This window comes from Carassius gibelio, chromosome B8 (genome assembly GCF_023724105.1).
Source record: "Carassius gibelio isolate Cgi1373 ecotype wild population from Czech Republic chromosome B8, carGib1.2-hapl.c, whole genome shotgun sequence".
Taxonomy (NCBI): Eukaryota; Metazoa; Chordata; class Actinopteri; order Cypriniformes; family Cyprinidae; genus Carassius; species Carassius gibelio.
Window position 1 is genome coordinate 27,660,963 of NC_068403.1, and position 20,526 is coordinate 27,681,488.

Sequence of the window (20,526 nt, forward strand, 5' to 3'; positions counted from 1 at the left end):
CTCCCGAACAATGTTAGGTAGGTTATTCCAGAGTTTAGGCGCCAAATAGGAAAAGGATCTGCCGCCCGCAGTTGATTTTGATATTCTAGGTATTATCAAATTGCCTGAGTTTTGAGAACGTAGCGGACGTAGAGGAGTATAATGTAAAAGGAGCTCATTCAAATACTGAGGTGCTAAACCATTCAGGGCTTTATAAGTAATAAGCAATATTTTAAAATCTATACGATGTTTGATAGGGAGCCAGTGCAGTGTGGACAGGACCGGGCTAATATGGTCATACTTCCTGGTTCTAGTAAGAACTCTTGCTGCTGCATTTTGGACTAGCTGTAGTTTGTTTACCAAGCGTGCAGAACAACCACCCAATAAAGCATTACAGTAGTCTAACCTTGAAGTCATAAATGCATGGATTAACATTTCTGCATTTGACATTGAGAGCATAGGCCGTAATTTAGATATATTTTTGAGATGGAAAAATGCAGTTTTACAAATGCTAGAAACGTGGCTTTCTAAGGAAAGATTGCGATCAAGTAGCACACCTAGGTTCCTAACTGATGACGAAGAATTGACAGAGCAACCATCAAGTCTTAGACAGTGTTCTAGGTTATTACAAGTAGAGTTTTTAGGCCCTATGATTAACACCTCTGTTTTTTCTGAATTTAGCAGTAAGAAATTACTCGTCATCCAATTTTTTATATCGACTATGCATTCCATTAGTTTTTCAAATTGGTGTGTTTCACCGGGCTGCGAGGAAATATAGAGCTGCGTATCATCAGCATAACAGTGAAAGCTAACACCATGTTTCCTGATGATATCTCCCAAGGGTAACATATAAAGCGTGAAGAGTAGCGGCCCTAGAACTGAGCCTTGAGGTACTCCATACTGCACTTGTGATCGATATGATACATCTTCATTCACTGCTACGAACTGATGGCGGTCATATAAGTACGATTTAAACCATGCTAATGCACTTCCACTGATGCCAACAAAGTGTTCAAGTCTATGCAAAAGAATGTTGTGGTCAATTGTGTCAAACGCAGCACTAAGATCCAATAAAACTAATAGAGAGATACACCCACGATCAGATGATAAGAGCAGATCATTTGTAACTCTAAGGAGAGCAGTTTCAGTACTATGATACGGTCTAAATCCTGACTGGAAATCCTCACATATACCATTTTTCTCTAAGAAGGAATATAATTGTGAGGATACCACCTTTTCTAGTATCTTGGACAGAAAAGGGAGATTCGAGATTGGTCTATAATTAACTAGTTCTCTGGGGTCAAGTTGTGGCTTTTTTATGAGAGGCTTAATAACAGCCAGTTTGAAGGTTTTGGGGACATGTCCTAATAACAATGAGGAATTAATAATAGTCAGAAGAGGACCTATGACTTCTGGAAGCACCTCTTTTAAGAGCTTAGATGGTATAGGGTCTAACATACATGTTGTAAGTTTAGATGATTTAACAAGTTTATACAATTCTTCCTCTCCTATAGTAGAGAATGAGTGGAACTGTTCCTCAGGGGGTCTATAGTGCACTGTCTGATGCGAAACTGTAGCTGACGGCTGAATGGTTGCAATTTTATCTCTAATAGTATCGATTTTAGAAGTAAAGTAGTTCATAAAGTCATTACTGCTGTGGTGTTGGGAAATGTCAACACTTGTTGAGGCTTTATTTTTCGTTAATTTAGCCACTGTATTGAATAAATACCTGGGGTTATGTTTGTTTTCTTCTAAAAGAGAAGAAAAGTAATCAGATCTAGCAGTTTTTAATGCTTTTCGGTAGGATATGCTACTTTCCCGCCAAGCAATACGAAATACCTCTAGTTTTGTTTTCCTCCAGCTGCGCTCCATTTTTCGGGCTGCTCTCTTTAGGGTGCGAGTATGCTCATTATACCATGGTGTCAAACTGTTTTCCTTAACCTTTCTTAAGCGTAAAGGAGCAACTGTATTTAAAGTGCTAGAAAAGAGAGAGTCCATAGTTTCTGTTACATCATCAAGTTGTTCTGAGGTTTTGGATATGCTAAGGAATTCGGATACATCAGGAAGATATCTTAAAAAGCTGTCTTTTGTGGTAGAAGTGATGGTTCTTCGATACTTGTAACAAGAAGTAGAATTTACAATTTTGGCTATATGAAGTTTACACAGAACTAAATAATGATCTGAGATATCATCACTTGGCTGAATAATTTCAACACTATCAACATCAATTCCATGTGACAGTATTAAATCTAGAGTATGATTTCGACAATGAGTAGGTCCTGAAACGTGTTGTCTAACACCAATAGAGTTCAGAATGTCTATAAATGCTGATCCCAATACATCTTTTTCATTATCGACATGGATATTAAAATCACCAACTATTAAGACTTTATCTGCAGCCAGAACTAACTCGGATGTAAAATCACCAAACTCTTTAATAAAGTCTGTATGGTGCCCTGGTGGCCTGTATACAGTAGCCAGTACAAACATAACAGGGGATTTATCATTAACATTGGTTTCTCTGGATAATGTTATATGAAGCACCAAAACTGCAAAGTCCTTGCTGCACTTCAGCTGGTACCTTGCAAACACCTTGCTCCTCATACGAGCAGCACGATTACGTGAAAATTTTCACGCCACTAAGGCGACACAACAGGCTGTGAGAGGGCTGTGGACCAAACAACACAAAATTATCCACAAAGAAAACAGAGCAATGCACTCCATTGTGTTCAGAGAGCGCGGCTCTTCCTGTTTATCACGAAACCGTCGCACCATAATGACGTAAGCGTGCTCCGGCACGAATGCTGAAACCCTATATGTGAGTGCAGGCCAGAGGGGGGGTGGGGAGGGGGGATAATCGTACTCGGGCCCGGTTCATGGCAACCGTGCCTAGTGTGAGTACACCCTTAATGTCGTAAAGAAATTAGCCATTACTTTCCTTGACAGGAAAGGGGTCCAGACAATCTTGATCATTGTTTTTCCTCAGCTAATCATTAACTGTGTTCAGATCGCAAATGGGAGGAAGTAGGCTTTTATAATTCCTTTGGCAGAAGTAGCCGATTCTGCAGTTATTGGCGTGGCTATTCACCAAGGCCTTACACTCGCCTCGCTCAACACAATGATCGTGCCGCTCAAGACTGGGCTCTCCTCGAGCACTGGATCGCAGCAGCAGCAGCCATTCAACCAGCCTGGGCCGCCCGCACCCCAGTTCTCACCGCAGCAAGCCTATCTCACTTCCCAACGCGGCTCAGCCTTTCAATGTGGCTTTTCCTGCCGAGGAGCAATTTTGAGGCCGCTTCCACTAGCGGTGCAGACCGCGTGTCGTAAATCGATACATTTTCAGGCAAAGACGTTACAAGCAGGTTCGTGGCTAAAGTTTGTTAAATGACGTCATGACGTAGTTCTGTTGGATGACGATGCCACTTTTAACCACAAAGTCAAGGCATTATTTCCAGAGTCTTCATCCACACTGAAATGTCCAAAGACATTACATTTGCCTTACCGTGCACGCTTAAACCTCACTGACATGATACAGACATTAGTTTCATGCAATTATTCTGGCAGAACCAATTTACTTAGGGACCTATTTCACCATTCACTGGCGTGATCACTCAAAATTTATCTAAAATGCAACTGCGCTCGTGTTTTGAGGCAGGACAGCAAGTGTGAGTAAAATTTCTGTTGCCTTTTTAGGACTGTAATATGAAAAGCAGGCAAGTAAATATCTTTAGAAACCACTTGGAAGTGAATAGCACATCTGCAATTAACGTTACTGCTATAATCATGTCTTTTGCTACAATGTTTTACAAGATTAAAAATGCTTCATCGTTTTCAAAAGCCTCTGTTTCCACAGTCCATACTACAACGTGAAAACAGCGTTCCAAATTCCAGGAGCCTTTTCTGTATCTCCTCACTGTCGCTGCATTGTCTGCTCCTGCAGGAGCCTTTTCTGTATCCCCTCACTGCCGCAGCAGTGTCTGCTCAATTCATTCAAAAAAATAATAATAATTCCATGGGTCTCATACTCTTCTGGCAAAGTCGACATCACCTCCACTTCAAAGTTATGCCATGCATCCTAGGTTGCGGCGATAGGATAACATATCGACGATAGTCAAGACGATATTAGGCTCATTCTCCTATCAACGTTTTCTACTATCATTATAAGGCGGCCTACTATTATTCGGCTATCAAACTGCTCTGTTATCCCATCTCAGCACTGCATTTCACGCTTGCCCGTGCTCTCAAAGGATTATTTGAGCCTGTAGGCGGCGAAAAAATCTCCATCCACAAATAGACATACATCGTTTGCAGATATAAGGTATTTCATTGCACTTTAACAGGTAATACAAAACGTGCCATATTTTAAACGAGATCTCACTAATGGAGTTTAATGCCACAGTTACGTTAGAATGCATCTTGTTTCCGTGGCGGCGCGTCGACCTCATCATGAGGCATGTGGTCCAGAACGCGTATGACCAAGGCATCAATTCAACCGAACTCACTCCAAATATATGAACTTATCTGTTTTGAATACCTTATATTTAAGGAGTTCGTTTACTTCTATATTAGGGTTAAATCGTTTGACTTTAAATGAAATCTACTATTGTTTTGCAACGTTGACTGATTTTGCTGAACAAAGACTGATAACTTCCGTGCGCAGATGCAGCAAATTTGTCACAGGACAAGCAAGGTGACAGTAGTGCCGACTACATGAACTAGCTGTTTTAAATATAGTATTTTATATTTAATGCGAGTTTATCAGTACATCTGAAAGTATAATTTTAGATTATTGGTGATTTCATAGGCTCTTTTTCGTGCACCTGCATGGTTTAAAAAGGCAAATGGTAAGCTATGACAAGAATAAAGAATCGTTCTCTTACTCCACGCATGCACGATTACATTGTTGATATGTAACATCGATCTCATGTACTGACAATATGATGACAATGACCATATCCCTGATTCATGGCACCTATTCGGGGTACACTGGCACAGGAAATTCTATTTATTTTTCGTGCACTTACTTTTCGAATACAATGACTGGACCAAGATTTTCTGACCCGTTATCGGAGGAAGCTCATGGATTTCCGCTGGATTTGCTAAACAATTATTCAAGTAATCCCCACAGCGTCTAGCCTTGTAGACAACCAAATTGTTCTTAGTATTGAACTCCCTGTCAGGTGCTGCAAGAGTGCTCCCGGTTGAGCCAACCTTTGCCTTCTCCGTTCAACTACCAGCAAAGCTTATGGGGTGGTCACACTGCACTTTTCTCTCCATTGACTTCCATTCATATGCATGCGAATGCGTCAGACTGGAAACGCAAGCTTATGCGAAAAATTTCGCATTTCGCTGCGTTCCAAAGTTCAAGTTTGGTGAACTCTGACCTGCGAATTCGCATCACGTGAAGATGTGGGACCAGTAGAAGATCAATACGTCACTGCGTGACCTCTCTGTACAGAAATTCAAAAATGCACGAAGCGCTATAACTTTAGCTGTAGAGCAGCATCCTATTTTATATAATACATATTTAAAAGATTATAAAAAATAAAATAAAAAAAGAAGCTGCATGGTTTGTAGTGTCAACAGGAAACAGGAACAGATGATACATTTGAATGAGGACGTTTTATAATTTTTTATTGCTTAGCGTGTATATATTTAAATAGAGAGAGAGAGATACAGAGAGTACAATGTAAGATGCTTTCGATGCCGTTGCAAAAGACACAGTACAAGCACATATTAATCCATGTTGTGATAATTGAGGAGAGACCGTTTTATCTTGCTCCCGCCCATATTCGCAGTGGCGTCCGAAATAATTTTGCACGTTTAAAGTCTAGTGTGGCCGTGCCTTTACTCGTATGACATTGCGAGTATTAAACTCCTGTCAGATGCTGCAAGAGCTTTCCCGCTTAAGTAATCTTGGCCTTTCCATCCGACCATCAGTGAAGCTTACCCGATTAATTACCCGTTCATTGCCAGGAGCTCGCGCTCCCTTCGGATGTAGGTGAGAGCCACCCAGCTACCCTACTTTACTGTTCCGTCTTACGCCCGGAGAGGTTTACCCATTCAATGCATGGAGTTGGGGCTCCCATTGGATGTAGGTGAGAGCCTCCCGGCTAGACAACCTTACCTTTTCCATCTTTGGCCAGCGAGGCTTACTCGTTCAATGCCAGGAGCTAAGATCCTATCGGACGTCGATGAGAGCCTCCAACCTTTTCCGTCCAAGTATCAAACTCGCAAACAAACCCATCTTCCATCCTATGGTCAACGAGGCTCACCCGTCTCATGCCGCGAGTAGCGAACTCCCATAAGATGTCGACGAGAGTCTCACGGCCACACAAACGTACCTTTTCCATTCTATGGCCTGAGAGACTTACCCAGTCGATTCAGCGAACAGTCCCCGTTGGATGCTGGGGAGAGCCTCCTGGCCACTTAATTTTACCTCTTCCGTCTCACACCCAGAGAAGCTTACCCGTCCGATGCGCGTGCTCCCTTCGGACGCCGGCAAGAGCCTCCTGGTTAGACAACATTACCTTTTCTATTTCTATGGTCAGCGAGGCTTACCCGTTCGATGTGTGTGCTCCCTTCGGATGCCAGCGAGAGCCTCTTGGCCAGACAACCTTTACCTTTCCATTCTACTGTCGGCGAGACTTAACCGTCCGACGCCACGAGTCTCGACCTCTCACCAAATCCTGCCTAAGAAATCCTCTCAGCTATCCTCACATCTTTTAACCCCGCCTGGCGAGGCTTCCCCATTCGATGTTCTGAGTATGATGCCCAATCGGATGCCGTGAGAGCCCTCCCAGTCAGGTTTTCCTTTTCACTCTCCCCGCCCAGCGAGTCTCATCCATCTGATGCCGTGAGTCGGGCTCTCCCTTTGGATGTTGACAGAGTCCTCCTTGTTGGCCAGCCCAAAGCTTTTTATCTGCCAAACCGAGAGGACCCAGACGTCCTGGGTCTCAAATCTCCAATCGGAGGCTTTATGGGCCCTCTCGTCAGCCTTAGGCCCTTCGCCCACTGAATAGCAGGGGCTATCAGCTGTTAGGGTCTGTACGCCGACACATGACCTTCCCCGGACAGCATGCCAAATACGCATAACATACCTCAGCTAATAATATGTAAGCGTGAACTTGTGAAATTGTTTTATTAACAAGATTCGGGAGAAGCGCGATACTTAGCCTAATCAACACAGGTGGACTACAATCAAGTAATCAATACCATAGTATAAATATTGCCGACTTACCTCTATCCATTGACAGTTTATCAGCATCCCTCCTCCACCCCATCTCCTCACTTCGAATTCACTTTATAAATAGACGGGGAAGGAGGGATACTCTAGGTTCGGGCCATTCCCGAGCTCGGAGCCCTTAAAAAGGAAACCATACATCAGCTAATTATATGTAAGTGTGAACTCGTGAAAGATACATCAAAGCCAGCAGCACACATCAGAAGGTCTATCCGAGGTGAGGCTGCTCTCGGCGGATACAAGAGCACTGAGCTCCCGCTGATCCCCTGGAGCTCACTTCTCTGAGATCGGCGAAACACATTTTTAAATAGGCACTGTCTTTATAAATAAACCACAGATTTGAGTTTTAAACAACTACATTCTCGCCTGAAATACGTTTAAAATTAAATTTCATGACGCAATAACAGTAATATTTTGAAAATGATCCAAATAAATGGTGGTTATAGGTGGTTAAAATCTATATTGTATAGATTTTAAAATATTGCTTATTACTTTTAAAGCCCTGAATGGTTTAGCACCTCAGTATTTGAATGAGCTCCTTTTACATTATACTCCTCTACATCCGCTACGTTCTCAAAACTCAATTTGATAATACCTAGAATATCAAAATCAACAGCGGGTGGCAGATCCTTTTCCTATTTGGCGCCTAAACTCTGGAATAACCTACCTAACATTGTTTGGGAGGCAGACACACTCTTGCAGTTTAAATCTAGATTAAAGACCCATCTCTTTAACCTGGCATACACAACATACTAATAGGCTTTTAATATCCAAATCCGTTAAAGGATTTTTAGGCTGCATTAATTAGGTAAACCGGAACCGGAAACACCTTAATATAACACCCTATGTACTTGCTACATCATTAGAAGAATGGCATCTATGCTAATATTTGTCTGTTTCTCTCTTGTTCCGAGGTCACCGTGGCCACCAGATCCAGTCTATGTCCAGATCAGAGGGTCACTGCAGTCACCCGGATCCAGTACGTATCCAGACCAGATGGTGGATCAGCACCTAGAAAGGACCTCTACTGTCCTGAAAGACAGCGGAGACCAGGAAAACTAGAGCCCCATTTTTTAAATCAACAATCTTGGTAATAATCTTCTACTGTATACAGTAAAATTAAGCACTTATTTTCACTCTTTACTATGCTGATACTCACGAAAAATCACTTTGATATGTTTGCCTCATAAATTTGGCTTTTTACGGCGAACATATCAAAGTAGCAGTCAACCTTCCCTTATAAAAATTAACCATGGTTTTACTACAAATAAAACCAAAAAACCATGGTTACTATAGTTAAACCATGGTAACCACAAATTAACCATGGTTTTGCTAAATTAACCATAGTTTAACCATGGTATTTGTAGTAAATCTGTGGTTATACAAATGGTAGTCAGCACGCCAAAAAAACATGGGTTACTACAGTTTTACTATAATAAAACTATGGTTATTTTTCGTAAGGGTTTCCTTACCAATGGGCAAGATTTAAAATTCTCAAGCCAGCACAATTATATTAAAACATTTATATAATCTGCATTCACTTATTCTGCTTAATGATCAGTTTTCAAGGTGTGTGTATTTCAGTAATTCTATCATTGAAAATGTTGCTTTATTATTGTATTTCTTCAGTTGGAGATGGTCTTGAACAAGAAAGCAGTCCAATTTATCAACCGGGTGCGAGACAAGCTAACTGGTTTGCAAAACTCATTCACTCTCTGACCAGAGAGAACCAACACAAATTAGTAAATCAAATTATAATGGATTTATGTGAATTTACTTCTTCTAGGACGAGACTTTTCCCATGATGACTTTGTACGTAACAACTCAAGTGGAGTTGCTTATCAAACAAGCAACTTCGCATGAAAACCTGTGCCAGTGTTACATTGGATGGTATGCATGGGTGTGGTAGTGGGGGGAAAAGTGGACCTGACTACCCAGGGCCCCGTCTAGGGAGAAGGCCCCTTGAAATCCCATAATTTTTTTTTTTTTTTTTTTTTTGTAGCCTTGGAGCCTGATCATGCTGCGCAAAAAGCCCAAATCGGGCTTTCAAAAAAAGAAAGACAGGAAGGAAAAAGAAAGGAGGCAGAAAGAGGGGAAGCAGCTGATGACTGCTTTCTTTCCAAAAGGTGAACTGAGTTTGCTTGTTATGCACCTATATCCAATTGAAATTAACGTAGTCAACTACAGACAGCTGCTGCTAATGTATGTATGCTAATGTTAAATCTTTAGCTTAGTTTGTCAGCCAGGCTACTTACCAATATCACTGTGTTCTCAAATGCACACAGGTAATATTGATTTGAGCAATAAAGCAAATTATTGTTTTTGTTTGTTGAAAAGCAAGTTAAAACTGGTAAAAAACTACCTGAGATCAACAATGGGCCAGGATAGACTAAACAGCCTCGCCATTCTGTCAATTGAAAGCCAATTGGCCAAACAGTTGGACTTTACAGATCTCATCACTGATTTCGCAAACAAAAAGACTCTTTTACTCATTTACTGGGATGTAGATTACATCTCATTTGACTTTTATTTATTTTTCTTATAGTTGACTTTTTTTTTCATTATGGCAGGCTTAGCTTTTTTGATTGGTTTCTGAGGGTACAGTTGTCTTGTGTTCTCCTGTTCAAAAATAAATGTTTTTAATTTAAAACTTGCATCAGTATCATGGATCAAAATGTTAGTACACAAACCTGATGTAGCCTATGGTTTAAAGGTATTTGAGCACAAGTAGGCCAAATAGATTCAAACACTTTATACTTGTTTATATTCAAATAATAATAAAAAAAATCATTAAAAATTGAATTTTCATTTTGCTAACCTGCATCGTACAATGGCATGTGTAGGGGGCCCACTGACATTGAGAGTATACGGGGCCCAGAATTTGGTGCTACGCCCCGATGGTATGTGTTTTATTTTATTGCTGAAACATTTTAATATGCTTTATATGCCGTCTTAAACATAGCTTAGAATGTATCATTTTATGCTGTCATATGTAGTGTTGTGTCTTAACAATATTTTTCTCTTATTTTCTTTAGGTGCCCTTTTTGGTAGAGCTTCTTTTATGATCCTGCTTTATTTGTTATTAATTTTACTGTAAAATTCACCTGGGATGGTGACGTAAATGAAGTGTTGATTTGGGAAAATGGGAGAATATGTGAAAATTTAAGTTAAGCTTGTCGGTAACTTCAATCTCTAAGCAACCTCTGAATCTAAAGAATGTCATCTTGTGATGTGTTATATACTGTATGTGCAACATTGTCACTGTTTTTTGTTACTTGAAATTATTTGTACCAGTTAAGATTATCTTGCTCTGTTGATTGCCTGTGCTGTAGCTGTGCTCAATATTTGAATTTTTTTTTAAAATATGCTTTTTAATTTTCACTTCTATTCTACACAGGTTTTAAATAATAAAATCTTCCTTAAGAAGAATAAGAAGCTTTCTTAAGAACTATTAAATGAAAAAACAAATAAATTTTGAAATAACTGATCTTTTTTACATTGTTGAATTGTTTTGTCATTTAGTGAACTCTGATTATCTTAGAAAAGAAATTGTTCCATTGTTAGAATTACTAGGGCTTGGGGAGAAAAAATTCCAAGAGTAGACTTGGAATAAGAAGAGAGGGTCTCTCTATCTCCTGCTGATGGTATCCTTGAGTAAAGCCATCTTTCCACCGCTGGAATTTTAACCAGGAACTAGGGACCACAGGATACCACAGGAACCATATATATAAAGTTCTGGGGGGGGGGGGGGGGGTGCAGTGATATCATCTTTGATCTTATTGTAAATATCCAAGTGAGGAAAATCGTAGTAGCCAAGGTAAGCTGACTGATGTTATCAAGTATGCTGATATTCACACTCCCGAGTCGAACTCTCAAAATGCCAAACTACCGAATTGTTCCAGTTAATTATGGTAGAAACACTGCTCCAGTAAATTTTGAAAGGACTCAGTACTTTCTTGGATTAAAGCAGTTTATTGTTAATAATACTGAGCTTATAGGGTAAATCAAGCTGATGGAGTAAATAAGGTGTGTTTGATTAGGAAAATAAACATCTAGTAAAGAACAAGCTAAATTAATTTTGTAGCGTTCATTAAAGAAATTCTGCAGAAGATCCTATACTTTATTTTTATTAAAGAAATATTTATTTTGTAAAACGGAAGCAAAACCAGGGAACTTTAGGCCTGTGGGCATGTAGGCCTTTAGATCTCCGGTCACTATGACACCCACACTTTTTCACTTCAGCAACTCTATGGTACACAAACACACACACAGAATTAACATGCTCTGATCATTCTGTGGTACAACTGAAATGTATACAAATTTTTTGACATTTTTCAAAATAGTCCAACTAGGCTGTAGGCCACACAAGTTCACCATTTACTCAATGTTTATATACATAAAAAGACAAAAGCCAGGTTAAGATTCTGTATTGCTAAAGATAGAAAGATCTCTAAAAATATCTCAAGAGTTGGGCAGCTTATATAAGGAGATACATAATCTATGTGCAATATATACTCATATCAAAGTAGCTAAAATGCTTTAAATAATATTGATGTAGAGCATAGATAACTGTATGGCTTCCTTTGTTTATACTATAACAGGTGTGCAAACATAATGTTTGTAATTAAATACAGAAGTTAATAAGATGATACACAGGGGTAAAGAGAAAGTTTAAAACCACAACTGAAGGTAAAAAAAACAAGACTACAGCAAAGAAGAAAACAGTGCTAAAAGAAGATCACAGCATAGGAGAAGACAAAAGGACATTCAGCAATCGGACATCAGTAACTGGGACAAGTTGCTTTTTACAATGTTAAGTGCAAAACTTGACAACATGAAAGATCTTTCTGAGTTATGAACTAAAGTGTTGTTGTTGTTTTTTTGCAATGCGAAAGACAGTTTTTAATGTTTTAGAACTTCTTTGCACATAAACTTATGTTACATCTTCAGTGCTCAGGATTGTTAGTATAGAGCTTCTGAGAGCACTAATGTTTAGTTAGTGGTTCTGGTGAAACGAAGCTAAAACAAGCCCACATATGCAATACAGCTTATATCTCAGTAAGAGAATGTAGCTTTTTACAATGTTAACTGCAAAACTTGCCAACATGAAAGATTTTTCTGACTTATGAACTATAGTGTTTTTTGCATTGCAGAAACACAGTTTTTTATGTGTTAGATGTTCAATGCACATAAACTTATGTTACAGCTTCAGTGCACAGGATTGTCAGTATAGAGCTAATGAGAGCACTAATGTTTAGTTAGTGGTTCTGGTGAAACGAAGCTAAAACAAGCCAACATATGCAATACAGCTTCTCTCTCAGTGAGAGAATTGAGCTTTTTAGAATGTTAACGGCAAAACTTGCCAACATGAAATATCTCTTTGACTAATGAACTAATGTTTTTATTGCAATGCAGAAACACAGTTTTTAATGTGTTAGATGTTCTATGCACATAAAATTATGTTACAGCTTCAGTGCACAGGATTATCAGTATAGAGCTACTGTGAGCACTAATGTTTAGTTAGAGCTTCAATGCTAAGGTTTGTCAATTCACAGCATTCTGAGAACGCTAATGCTGAAATAGTTTTTCTGTTGAAATGAAGTGGAAACAAGCCCAAATATGCTAAAAAAAACCCCATCTCTATCAGTGAGAGAATGTTGCTTCATTCAATGTTAAATACAAATCTTGCCAAAATGAAAGTTACCTCTGTTATGAATTGAAGTGCTTTTTGCAAGGCAGAAATACAGTTTTTAATGTGTTAGAAGTTATATGCACAAAAACTTATGTTAGGACTTCAATGATCAAGATTGTCAGTTTACAGCTTTCTGAGTCCAGTAATGTTGAAATAGTGTTTCTGTTCAAATGAAGTGAAATCTAGCCCAAATCTGCTCAAAAGCTTGTCTCTCTATTAGAGAAAGCTGTTTCATTCAATATTTAGTGCAAATCTTGCCAAACTGAAACATGCTTATGTCTTATGAAATAAAATGTTTTCTGCAATGCTGTAAGACAGTTTTTAATGTGTTAGAAGTTATATGCACAAAAACTAATTATAGGACTTCAATGATCAAGATTGTCAGTTTACAGCTTTCTGAGTCCAGTAATGTTGAAATAGTGCTTCTTTTCAAATTAAGTGAAATCAAGCCCAAATCTACTCAAAAGCTTTTCTCTCTATTAGAGAAAGCTGTTTCATTCAGTATGCAGTGCAAATCTTGCCAAACTGAAAGATGCTTATGTCTTATGAAATAAAATGTTTTCTGCAATGCTGTAAGACAGTTTTTAATGTGTTAGAAGTTATATGCACAAAAACTAATGTTAGGACTTCAATGATCAAGATTGTCAGTTTACAGCTTTCTGAGTCCAGTAATGTTGAAAGAGTGCTTCTGTTCAAATGAAGTGAAATCAAGCCCAAATCTGCTCAAAAGCTTTTCTCTCTATTAGAGAAAGCTGTTTCATTCAGTATTCAGTGCAAATCTTGCCAAACTGAAAGATGTTTATGCCTTATGAAATACAATATTTTCTGCAATGCTGTAAGACAGTTTTTAATGTGTTAGAAGTTATATGCACAAAAACTTATGTTAGGACTTCAGTGATCAAGATTGTCAGTTTACAGCTTTCTGAGTCCAGTAATGTTGAAATAGTGCTTCTGTTCAAATGAAGTGAAATCAAGCCCAAATCTGCTCAAAAGCTTTTCTCTCTTTTAGAGAAAGCTGTTTCATTCAGTATTCAGTGCAAATCTTGCCAAACTGAAACATGCTTATGTCTTATGAAATAAAATGTTTTCTGCAAAGCTGTAAGACAGTTTTTAATGTGTTAGAAGTTATATGCACAAAAACTAATGTTAGGACTTCAATGATCAAGATTGTCAGTTTACAGCTTTCTGAGTCCAGTAATGTTGAAATAGTGTTTCTGTTCAAATGAAGTGGAAACAAGCCCAAATATGCTAAAAAAAAACCATCAGTGAGAGAATGTTGCTTCATTCAATGTTAAATACAAATCTTGCCAAAATGAAAGATACCTCTGTTATGAACTGAAGTGCTTTTTGCAAGGCAGAAATACAGTTTTTAATGTGTTAGAAGTTATATGCACAAAAACTTATGTTAGGACTTCAATGATCAAGATTGCCAGTATACAGCTTTCTGAGTCCAGTAATGTTGAAATAGTGCTTCTGTTCAAATGAAGTGAAATCAAGCCCAAATCTGCTCAAAAGCTTTTCTCTCTATTAGAGAAAGCTGTTTCATTCAGTATTCAGTGCAAATCTTGCCAAACTGAAAGATGTTTATGCCTCATGAAATACAATGTTTTCTGCAATGCTGTAAGACAGTTTTTAATGTGTTAGAAGTTATATGCACAAAAACTTATGTTAGGACTTCAATGATCAAGATTGTCAATTTACAGCTTTCTGAGTCCAGTAATGTTGAAATAGTGCTTCTGTTCAAATGAAGTGAAATCAAGCCCAAATCTGCTCAAAAGCTTTTCTCTCTATTAGAGAAAGCTGTTTCATTCAGTATTCAGTGCAAATCTTGCCAAACTGATAGATGCTTATGCCTTATGAAATACAATGTTTTCTGCAATGCTGTAAGACAGTTTTTAATGTGTTAGAAGTTATATGCACAAAAACTAATGTTAGGACTTCAATGATCAAGATTGTCAGTTTACAGCTTTCTGAGTCCAGTAATGTTGAAATAGTGATGCTGTTCAAATGAAGTGAAATCAAGCCCAAATCTGCTCAAAAGCTTTTCTCTCTATCAGAGTAAGCTGTTTCATTCAGTATTAAGTGCAAATCTTGCCAAACTGATAGATGCTTATGCCTTATGAAATACAATGTTTTCTGCAATGATGTAAGAAAGTTTTTAATGTGTTAGAAGTTATATGCACAAAAACTTATGTTAGGACTTCAATGATCAAGATTGTCAGTTTACAGCTTTCTGAGTCCAGTATTGTTGAAATAGTGATTCTGTTCAAATGAAGTGAAATCAAGCCCAAATCTGCTCAAAAGCTTTTCTCTCTATTAGAGAAAGCTGTTTCATTCAGTATTCAGTGCAAATCTTTCCAAACTGAAAGATGTTTATGCCTTATGAAATACAATGTTTTCTGCAATGCTGTAAGACAGTTTTTAATGTGTTAGAAGTTATATGCACAAAAACTTATGTTAGGACTTCAATGATCAAGATTGTCAGTTTACAGCTTTCTGAGTCCAGTAATGTTGAAATAGTGCTGCTGTTCAAATGAAGTGAAATCAAGCCCAAATCTGCTCAAAAGCTTTTCTTTCTATCAGAGTAAGCTGTTTCGTTCAGTATTAAGTGCAAATCTTGCCAAACTGATAGATGCTTATGCCTTATGAAATACAATGTTTTCTGCAATGCTGTAAGACAGTTTTTAATGTGTTAGAAGTTATATGCACAAAAACTAATGTTAGGACTTCAATGATCAAGATTGTCAGTTTACAGCTTTCTGAGTCCAGTAATGTTGAAATAGTGATTCTGTTCAAATGAAGTGAAACCAAGCCAAAATCTGCTCAAAAGCTTTTCTCTCTATTAGAGAAAGCTGTTTCATTCAGTATTCAGTGCAAATCTTGCCAAACTGAAAGATGTTTATGCCTTATGAAATACAATGTTTTCTGCAATGCTGTAAGACAGTTTTTAATGTGTTAGAAGTTATATGCACAAAAACTTATGTTAGGACTTCAATGATCAAGATTATCAGTTTACAGCTTTCTGAGTCCAGTAATGTTGAAATAGTGATTCTGTTCAAATGAAGTGAAATCAAGCCCAAATCTGCTCAAAAGTTTTTCTCTCTATTAGAGAAAGCTGTTTCATTCAGTATTCAGTGAAAATCTTGCCAAACTGAAACATGCTTATGTATTATGAAATAAAATGTTTTCTGCAGTGCTGTAAGACAGTTTTTAATGTGTTAGAAGTTATATGCACAAAAAATTATGTTAGGACTTCAATGATCAAGATTGTCAGTTTACAGCTTTCTGAGTCCAGTAATGTTGAAATAGTGATTCTGTTCAAATGAAGTGAAATCAAGCCCATATCTGCTCAAAAGCTTTTCTCTCTATCAGAGTAAGCTGTATCATTCAGTATTAAGTGCAAATCTTGCCAAACTGATAGATGCTTATGCCTTATGAAATACAATGTTTTCTGCAATGCTGTAAGACAGTCTTTAATGTGTTAGAAGTTATATGCACAAAAACTAATGTTAGGACTTCAATGATCAAGATTGTCAGTTTACAGCTTTCTGAGTCCAGTAATGTTGAAATAGTGATTCTGTTCAAATGAAGTGAAATCAAGCCCAAATCTGCTCAAAAGCTTTTCTCTCTATTAGAGAAAGCTGTTTCATTCAGTATTCAGTGCAAATCTTGCCAAACTGAAAGATGTTTATGCCTTATGAAATACAATGTTTTCTGCAATGCTGTAAGACAGTTTTTAATGTGTTAGAAGTTATATGCACAAAAACTTATGTTAGGACTTCAATGATCAAGATTGTCAGTTTACAGCTTTCTGAGTCCAGTAATGTTGAAATAGTGATTCTGTTCAAATGAAGTGAAATCAAGCCCAAATCTGCTCAAAAGCTTTTCTCTCTATCAGAGTAAGCTGTTTCATTCAGTATTAAGTGCAAATCTTGCCAAACTGATAGATACTTATGCCTTATGAAATACAATGTTTTCTGCAATGCTGTAAGACCGTTTTTAATGTGTTAGAAGTTATATGCACAAAAACTAATGTTAGGACTTCAATGATCAAGATTGTCAGTTTACAGCTTTCTGAGTCCAGTAATGTTGAAATAGTGATTCTGTTCAAATGAAGTGAAACCAAGCCCAAATCTGCTCAAAAGCTTTTCTCTCTATTAGAGATAGCTGTTTCATTCAGTATTCAGTGCAAATCTTGCCAAACTGAAAGATGTTTATGCCTTATGAAATACAATGTTTTCTGCAATGCTGTAAGACAGTTTTTAATGTGTTAGAAGTTATATGCACAAAAACTAATGTTAGGACTTCAATGATCAAGATTGTCAGTTTACAGCTTTCTGAGTCCAGTAATGTTGAAATAGTGCTTCTTTTCAAATTAAGTGAAATCAAGCCCAAATCTACTCAAAAGCTTTTCTCTCTATTAGAGAAAGCTGTTTCATTCAGTATGCAGTGCAAATCTTGCCAAACTGAAAGATGCTTATGTCTTATGAAATAAAATGTTTTCTGCAATGCTGTAAGACAGTTTTTAATGTGTTAGAAGTTATATGCACAAAAACTAATGTTAGGACTTCAATGATCAAGATTGTCAGTTTACAGCTTTCTGAGTCCAGTAATGTTGAAATAGTGCTTCTGTTCAAATGAAGTGAAATCAAGCCCAAATCTGCTCAAAAGCTTTTCTCTCTATTAGAGAAAGCTGTTTCATTCAGTATTCAGTGCAAATCTTGCCAAACTGAAAGATGTTTATGCCTTATGAAATACAATATTTTCTGCAATGCTGTAAGACAGTTTTTAATGTGTTAGAAGTTATATGCACAAAAACTTATGTTAGGACTTCAGTGATCAAGATTGTCAGTTTACAGCTTTCTGAGTCCAGTAATGTTGAAATAGTGCTTCTGTTCAAATGAAGTGAAATCAAGCCCAAATCTGCTCAAAAGCTTTTCTCTCTATTAGAGAAAGCTGTTTCATTCAGTATTCAGTGCAAATCTTGCCAAACTGAAACATGCTTATGTCTTATGAAATAAAATGTTTTCTGCAATGCTGTAAGACAGTTTTTAATGTGTTAGAAGTTATATGCACAAAAACTAATGTTAGGACTTCAATGATCAAGATTGTCAGTTTACAGCTTTCTGAGTCCAGTAATGTTGAAATAGTGTTTCTGTTCAAATGAAGTGGAAACAAGCCCAAATATGCTAAAAAAAAACCCATCAGTGAGAGAATGTTGCTTCATTCAATGTTAAATACAAATCTTGCCAAAATGAAAGATACCTCTGTTATGAACTGAAGTGCTTTTTGCAAGGCAGAAATACAGTTTTTAATGTGTTAGAAGTTATATGCACAAAAACTTATGTTAGGACTTCAATGATCAAGATTGTCAGTTTACAGCTTTCTGAGTCCAGTAATGCTGAAATAGTGTTTCTGTTGAAATGAAGTGAAATCAAGCCCAAATCTGCTCAAAAGCTTTTCTCTCTATTAGATAAAGCTGTTTCATTCAGTATTCAGTGCAAATCTTGCCAAACTGAAACAAGCTTATGTCTTATGAAGTACAATGTTTTCTGCAATGCTGTAAGACAGTTTTTAATGTGTTAGAAGTTATATGCACAAAAACTTATGTTAGGACTTCAATGATCAAGATTGTCAGTGTATAGCTTTCTGAGTCCAGTAATGCTGAAATAGTGTTTCTGTTGAAATGAAGTGAAATCAAGCCCAAATCTGCTCAAAAGCTTTTCTCTCTATTAGATAAAGCTGTTTCATTCAGTATTCAGTGCAAATCTTGCCAAACTGAAACAAGCTTATGTCTTATGAAGTACAATGTTTTATGCAATGCTGTAAGACAGTTTTTAATGTGTTAAAAGTTATATGCACAAAAACTAATGTTAGGACTTCAATGATCAAGATTGTCAGTTTACAGCTTTCTGAGTCCAGTAATGCTGAAATAGTGTTTCTGTTGAAATGAAGTGAAATCAAGCCCAAATCTGCACAAAAGCTTTTCTCTCTATTAGATAAAGCTGTTTCATTCAGTATTCAGTGCAAATCTTTCCAAACTGAAACAAGCTTATGTCTTATGAAGTACAATGTTTTCTGCAATGCTGTAATACAGCTTTTAATGTGTTAGAAGTTATATGCACAAAAACTTATGTTAGGACTTTAATGATCAAGATTGTCAGTTTACAGCTTTCTGAGTCCAGTAATGCTGAAATAGTGTTTCTGTTGAAATGAAGTGAAATCAAGCCCAAATCTGCTCAAAAGCTTTTCTCTCTATTAGATAAAGCTGTTTCATTCAGTATTCAGTGCAAATCTTGCCAAACTGAAACAAGCTTATGCCTTATGAAGTACAATGTTTTCTGCAATGCTGTAAGACAGTTTTTAATGTGTTAGAAGTTATATGCACAAAAACTAATGTTAGGACTTCAATGATCAAGATTGTCAGTTTACAGCTTTCTGAGTCCAGTAATGCTGAAATAGTGTTTCTGTTCAAATGAAGTGAAATCAAGCCCAAATCTGCTCAAAAGCTTTTCTCTCTATTAGAGAAAGCTGTTTCATTCAATATTCAGTGCAAATCTTGCCAAACTGAAACAAGCGTATGCCTTATGAAGTACAATGTTTTCTGCAATGCTGTAAGACAGTTTTTAATGTGTTAGAAGTTATATGCACAAAAACTAATGTTAGGACTGCAATGATCAAGATTGTCAGTTTACAGCTTTCTGAGTCCAGTAATGTTGAAATAGTGTTTCTGTTCAAATGAAGTGAAATCAAGCCCAAATCTGCTCAAAAGCTTTTCTCTCTATTAGAGAAAGCTGTTTCATTCAATATTCAGTGCAAATCTTGCCAAACTGAAACAAGCTTATGCCTTATGAAGTACAATGTTTTCTGCAATGCTGTAAGACAGCTTTTAATGTGTTAGAAGTTATATGCACAAAAACTTATGTTAGGACTTCAATGATCAAGATTGTCAGTTTACAGCTTTCTGAGTCCAGTAATGCTGAAATAGTGTTTCTGTTCAAATGAAGTGAAATCAAGCCCAAATCTGCTCAAAAGCTTTTCTCTCTATTAGATAAAGCTGTTTCATTCAGTATTCAGTGCAAATCTTGCCAAACTGAAACAAGCTTATGTCTTATGAAGTACAATGTTTTCTGCAATGCTGTAAGACAGTTTTTAATGTGTTAGAAGTTATATGCACAAAAACTTATGTTAGGACTTCAATGATCAAGATTGTCAGTTTACAGCTTTCTGAGTCCAGTAATGCTGAAATAGTGTTTCTGTTCAAATGAAGTGAAATCAAGCCCAAATCTGCTCAAAAGCTTTTCTCTCTAATAGAGAATGCGGTTTCATTGAGTATTCAGTGCAAATCTTGCCAAACTGAAACAAGCTTATGCCTTATGAAGTACAATGTTTTCTGCAATGCTGTAAGACAGTTTTTAATGTGTTAGAAGTTATATGCACAAAAACTTATGTTAGGACTTCAATTATCAAGATTGTCAGTTTACAGCTTTCTGAGTCCAGTAATGCTGAAATAGTGTTTCTGTTCAAATGAAGTGAAATCAAGCCCAAATCTGCTCAAAAGCTTTTCTCTCTATTAGAGAAAGCTGTTTCATTCAGTATTCAGTGCAAATCT

At 37.2% G+C, this 20,526-nt stretch overlaps 1 long non-coding RNA gene across 2 annotated transcripts; it reads left to right on the forward strand.

The window, feature by feature from the left end:
* The first annotated feature begins 2,834 nt into the window (after window positions 1-2,834).
* On the forward strand, window positions 2,835-10,692 carry LOC127963216 (uncharacterized). 2 transcript variants are annotated; one of them, XR_008154754.1, is made up of 6 exons: window positions 2,835-8,312; window positions 8,852-8,915; window positions 9,009-9,112; window positions 9,225-9,348; window positions 10,066-10,122; window positions 10,258-10,692. It is a non-coding gene; the product is annotated as an uncharacterized LOC127963216 (long non-coding RNA). The 2 variants fall into 2 exon arrangements; XR_008154753.1 differs by having other exon boundaries at window positions 8,852-9,112.
* Window positions 10,693-20,526: the final 9,834 nt, after the last annotated feature.